The sequence below is a fragment of the Chiroxiphia lanceolata genome, chromosome 29, assembly GCF_009829145.1.
Source record: "Chiroxiphia lanceolata isolate bChiLan1 chromosome 29, bChiLan1.pri, whole genome shotgun sequence".
NCBI lineage: Eukaryota > Metazoa > Chordata > Aves > Passeriformes > Pipridae > Chiroxiphia > Chiroxiphia lanceolata.
In genome coordinates, this window is record NC_045665.1 from 2,328,501 (window position 1) to 2,334,282 (window position 5,782).

The window sequence follows — 5,782 nt, forward strand, 5'->3', positions numbered from 1 at the left end:
CAAAGCATAAAGGGATTTTTAACTTCTTCAGGTCTCCCCCTCAGAATCGATGTGGGTGAGCCAGGGTCCTGCCAGTCACTGTGGTTTGGGGGGCTGTTCCAAGGTGGCATTTAGTGGAACGCATGCCTGGATGGGGTGTGGGGGTGTGGGTGTGTGTGAGCCCCCATCCTCTGCCCCATGCTGGCCTGGGCTGGTGCCAGCCCATTGTCTTTTGGCTTTTCCTGTGCGTGCCAAGTTTGCTGCTTTGGGAAAACTGGTCATGAGGATGTGAGCCTGACCCCAACTCCACAGCACCGGGGGCTGCGGGGAGCAGAAAACTCGCTTGTTTGGTACCTTACACTCATTTCTTTCAGTGAAATGGAATATTTCGAGCGGATGTTTGCATGGTCTACTGACTTTATGGAAAATAGGCTGACCCTGCTCGATAGAAGCAACCCTCAGCAAAGCTGGAAAAGGGGCAGGAGGGCTCAGCATCCCACCTCTGATCCCCCACGTACTTAACTCAGGGGTTGGATAACAGAGCCACAAAGCAACACGACACCAGATCAGCTTTTCCTTTATAACTCTCCCCTCATGGGAAACCATGAGATGCATTTTCCATTGGGTCACCTCTTGCCGCGTGGCAGCCCAGCCACAGTACCCGTGCTCAGGGTTTGGGAGGGTCTGGGGGAGCGTGGAGCAGGCTGCACACCCCAGAGCACACCCGGCACTGTGGGTGGGCTTCTGTCTCTGCTGCTGTACCCATGGGGCCCTGCACAAATGGGTCCCTGCTGTCTTCTAAAGAGGGACTCAGACGCTGAATTTTAGGGATGTTTTTTCCTTGAGAGTGAAACATGGGAATGTGGGGGGATGTGGGTGTCCTCATGGCGGTTGCTGTGGGCAGACATCTGCCCCAGCACAGGCAGACAGAGCTGTTCCCATCTCAGGAGCTCCAGCAGAGCAGAGGTGACTTGTTCCAGTGTCCCCGAGGGACACGGCAGGTGCCCCATGAGCCTGAGCCTGCACCCACAGAGTCTCATCCTCCCATTAGGCCTGTTGTCTGTCCATCTGCTCTGCCTGGCTGCTGCTCATGGGGCAGTTTGCTGCTGCTGGTGGTTCCCAGACTGTCCTGGGTGGAGGGGCTTGGACAGGATCCATGCCAGAGCGGCCTGGGGGCTGCTCTCCTTCCCACTGTTGGATATCAGAGCAGAACCACTGGCACTGTCCTGGCTGTTGTGTGCTGCCAGTCGCAGCTCCTCAATAAATACAACTGGTAAATCTATTAATTTTACGTCTCTAATTGATGTATTGCTGTAATTACCTTTTATAACAAGGCAATTAAACCCTATTAAAGATTTTAGCTAATTAAAACTCCTCTATACACACACCCCAACCTCCTTATGTGCACAGATTGTTGAGGGGGGGTGTGGAACTGGAAGCCCATTGCAGCCAGGGCTTTGAGGTCAGCGTGGCATGATGTGAGGGGTCAGGGTGCTGGATGGGGAGATCAGGGAATCACAGGATGGTTTGTATTGGAAGAGACCTTAAAGCTCATCTCGTTCCAACCCCCTGCCATGGGCAGGGGCTCCTTCCACTAGACCAGATTGCTCCAAGCCCGGTTCAACCTGGCCTGGAACACTTCCAGGGATGGGGCAGCCACAGCTTCTCTGGGTAACCTGTGCCAGGGCCTCACTGTCCTCACAGGGAGGAATGTCCTCCCAACAGCTCATCTAAACCTACTCTTTTTCAGTTTAAAGCCATTCCCCCTTCTCCAGGTCCCACCCTGGCCTCTGCCACCACCTCTCTCTTCATCCTTGGGCGTGGCACTTAGGCAGGGCTATAGGGCTAATGGACTGCTGCATGCACCCAACCCAGCAATTTTCAACTCTCTTGGGTCAAAGATGGGAAAAAAATTGGAGGCTGGGATCTCCTCCTTCTGGTAGTAGGGTGGGTGGGGATGAAGGGCTAAGGGTGCTACGTCTTTTTGGCCAGAAGAGAGGGTTGGAAAGGGAAAATCCCCACTTGGAGATGGGGTGTATCTGCCCTGGAAAGGAAATAGCTGGAGAAATGGCCCTGTGCTGGGGCCAAGAGTGAGGGGAGTGCATCGGCTGGGGAGAGCACTTGGAAGGTGTGGGGGGGACCAGGATGGCTCAGCCCTGGGTTGCTCTGATGCCAAAAGCTGTGCAGTCTGGGAAGTGAACGCAGGATCCTTGCTAAGAGCCTAAAAGAGCTGAAAAGCCACTGGAAAAGCAGCCCACAGGGCTCCCCCGAGGGGCATTGCCTGGCACCATGTCATGTCCCCTTCCTCACCCCTCTGTGCCGGAGCAGCTGCACGGTGTGGGGGTCCCTGGAGCTGCAGCTCCTCTTGCTGCCCCCACCCCCAGCTCCATCACTGCCCACATACGCACAAGTGTTTGCACCACATTTGTGATATTCCTGGAATATTTTGGAGGCTAAAGAGCTGGAAAGGGGTTGAAATTCCAGGGATGTGACTGCTTTCTGCCTTCTGAGTCACACGAGGAAGATACAGCCCAAGCTGAGAGCCTCTCCTCAAGCCACAGACTCCTGTCCACCCCTCATCCCTCACCCTTCTGTTGCTCTGTTGCAGGGTCCTGCACCCTGAGTTCCTTCGGTGCCCATGGAACCTGGAGAAACCCATATTTGTGGGCTGAAGCATGGCACCCTGCCCATACTGGAGCTGTGGAGCACAGACTGTCCTCCTGGCTCATCTGGTTTGAGTTAAACCCTCCTTCCTTGCACAAGTGCCAAGTGCCTCTTTGCCAGACCCAGTGACCAGCTCAGGGCTGTGCTGGTGGTGGGCTCCCCATCCCCCTGTGCCTGTGCTGGGTCAGGATGCTCTTGCCTGCCTTGCTCTGCAGTGGGGCTGAGGACATCGCCTCTGCAGCCCCCAGGGGGTGGTGGGGAACAGAGCAGTGTGGGGCTGTCTGTGTCCAGAAGAAGAGGGTTTGCAGAGCTGTGGTGTGGGAGCATCAACAGCCATCCCATCCTGGGGAGCTCTATGTGCAGCAACTTCTGCAAAGGAGCCAAAGTCTGACCCTCCCCAGGGGCTCTTCACTCCGGGCTGCCAACAACCACTGCAGGCTCTGGAGCCATCACGTTCCCTCAGGTCCCCTGTCTTGTCCTCCCCCAGCCCAGGGGAGCCCTCAGGCTCAGCCCCCCAGGCAGTGAAGCGTGGGACTGTGAGCCAGGGTCCTGTGCACAGCAGGAGCTTCACGGGGAGCCAGAAGATGCTGGGGGTGCCAGAGCAGGGACCAGCTGTGCCAATGCCCCTTAGCTGTTATTTTCAGCTATTGCCCAAGCTGGTCCCTCCCTGCCTTTGCCCTGGATGCTGTTTCCCACACTAAGCAAGGAAGCTTTGGCCCCGCTGTCCATGTCCCCGGGGGTGCTCTGATCCGCATCCCTGTGGACGCTCTGGACCCCAGCAGACACCTCCTGCTCAGGGAGCACTGTCAGGCAAAGAACACAAGCGCTTTCCCTCCCGCCCAGGGGTTACTTTTTAAAACAAAACAGAGCTGCGCAGTGGCAGGTGGCCCGCGCGTCCCACAGTGCCCCGCGGCTTGGCAGCCACAGCCGAGCCGAGCGCAGGCCAGACCCGCCTTCGGCAGCGAGACTCTGTGGCAGGAGCGCTGGGGGGCCCATGGCCCCGGCAGGGCTCACCGTGGGGCCAGGGCCACCACCACCATTCCATCTGTGTCCTCTGCCCCACGGCACAGTCCTGCCACTCTCGCCTGCCTTGGGGATGTGACACACATGGGGGTCCCCAGGGCTGTGGTGTCTCCCCAGCAGGGAAGGGGCTGGCTATGTGCATGGGAGGATGTGGGGAAGGAAAGGCAGCCTGGGACAGCAGAGGAGGCAGGAGGAGGGAGGAAAAAGGGAATTCATCTGGGACTGAACAAAGGACAGGGGTGAAAGAGAGTTTCTATTTCTCCTGTCGAGACCCCCCCGGGGCCACAGGGAGGCCAGCCCTGGGCGGGCACAGTCACCCCCTGCCCACAGCACTTTGTATGCAGAGAGGGTCTTCCTGTGAGCCGGGGTGGGAAAGGAGGTGCAAGGAGGGCGGGGGGGGGGGGGAAGGGGGTGGCACGAGCACCCCAACCACCTCCCAAACCCCTCCCATGGCCGTGCCAGGAGGGCTGTGCCCGGCCACCTCCCCCTCGGCCCCCCCATCTCTGTCACGGCGCTGGGGCAGATTCCTGGCATAGGGCTGTTGCTTTTTGAAAGTCTGATTCTTGCTTTTTGAAAGTTTGATTTTTGCTTTTTAAAAGTTTGATGGTGTCCCTTCCCCATTCCGCTACTGTGCGCTGGCGGGCGGGACTGACGAGCTGCCAGCGTGTTAATCATTGCCGGAGCGCGCACACGCGTGTGTGTCTCTGTGTGCGCTGCATGTTCGCATGTGTTGTTCCGTTGCTGTGTGAGTCATTCCCAGCCTGCCTGGGGCTCTGCTGCGCTCCCCGAGCCGGGAAGCAAACTGAGCTTGGATTGCAGCAGGGACAGGAGGAGCCAGGCAGCCGTGGCTCAGGAAGTGGCGTGTTGCCTGTGCCCTTGACCTTGGACCCCTCTGGCCTCAGGGAACGGTTGGAGGAGGTTGGCTTTGGGGTGCCCTGGCTCTCACCAGTGTCCCCAGCTGCGGGGGGCATCTCCCTTTCCTGCTTTCAATGCCGCAGAGCCCAGCTTCCCAAGCAGGGGCTCACAAGGAGGAAGCTGGAGCCCCCAGGACCCCCGCCCACCCCTCATTTCTAGGGTGTAAAAGGGTTGCTTTTCTGTTTCCTTTGTCATTTCATTCCCATTTCTCTGACACGGGAGGGATTAGCTTCACAGCACAACACAAGGAAACACGGGTGAAATCTGGGAGGGCCCCCTTTCCGTGGCAGCACTTGGGGATGCCAGAAGTGTGTGGCAGATCTGGAAATCATGAACTGCCTGAGTCTTGGCAGTACTTTAAGGGAGGCAGAGCACCCCAGACTCTGCTCCCAGCACCTGAGAGGACCTGGAATCACCCATTCTGGGAACTGGACATACTGGAAGGATGGCTGAGTGCTGGTGGGACTGGGAATGGCTGGAGTTAGGAGAGCAGGAAACAGTGCAGGGAATTGAGATGGGGGGAAACTGGGCTCAACTGGTGCTCAGGATTTGTGGAGTTACAAACTGGCACAGCTGGCACAAGAAACTGGGAGGAAGGATAAAACTGGCCACAGCTAGTACTGGGGATAGCTGGGAAAAGGGGATATCTAGTGCTGAGAGAACTAGGCAAAGCCAGTGGGGGGGGAGAGGGGGAATCCTCTGGTGCCCCAGGGCTCTGTGATGCCTCAGGATTCAGGGGGACCCCAGGCCAGGGTGTTTTGGGTGACCTGGGACTGTATTTGGGTCCCTGCACCCTAGAGTTTGGGCTGCCTCAGGGTCCTGTGGCTCCTGCATTCAGGGTGTTCCAGGACCCCACACACTCTGGGGTCAGCAGCTGCTGAGATGCTGCCTGCCCTGTCGTGTGGGGCAGCGATGTCCTGCGGGCGCTCATTACTGCAGCCCCTCTCAGGGTGCACTTTGCCCTTGCCAAATCCCCCCAAGCTTCAAGCCAGCCTCCGTGAGGGGGGGGTGGGGGGGGTGTATCAGGAGTCACCCCGGGATGTGCCCCCACAGCTGCCCTCCCAAGCCCCCTTTTCCCAGGGATGCCTTTCCCAAGGAAGGGCCGGGACTGATGTGAGTTGTCTCCACCCAGGTTCTGGATAACTCCACCCGCCGCTGCCTCGCAGCTCCTCCTCCCGGTTACAGCCCAGCTGGGATATAA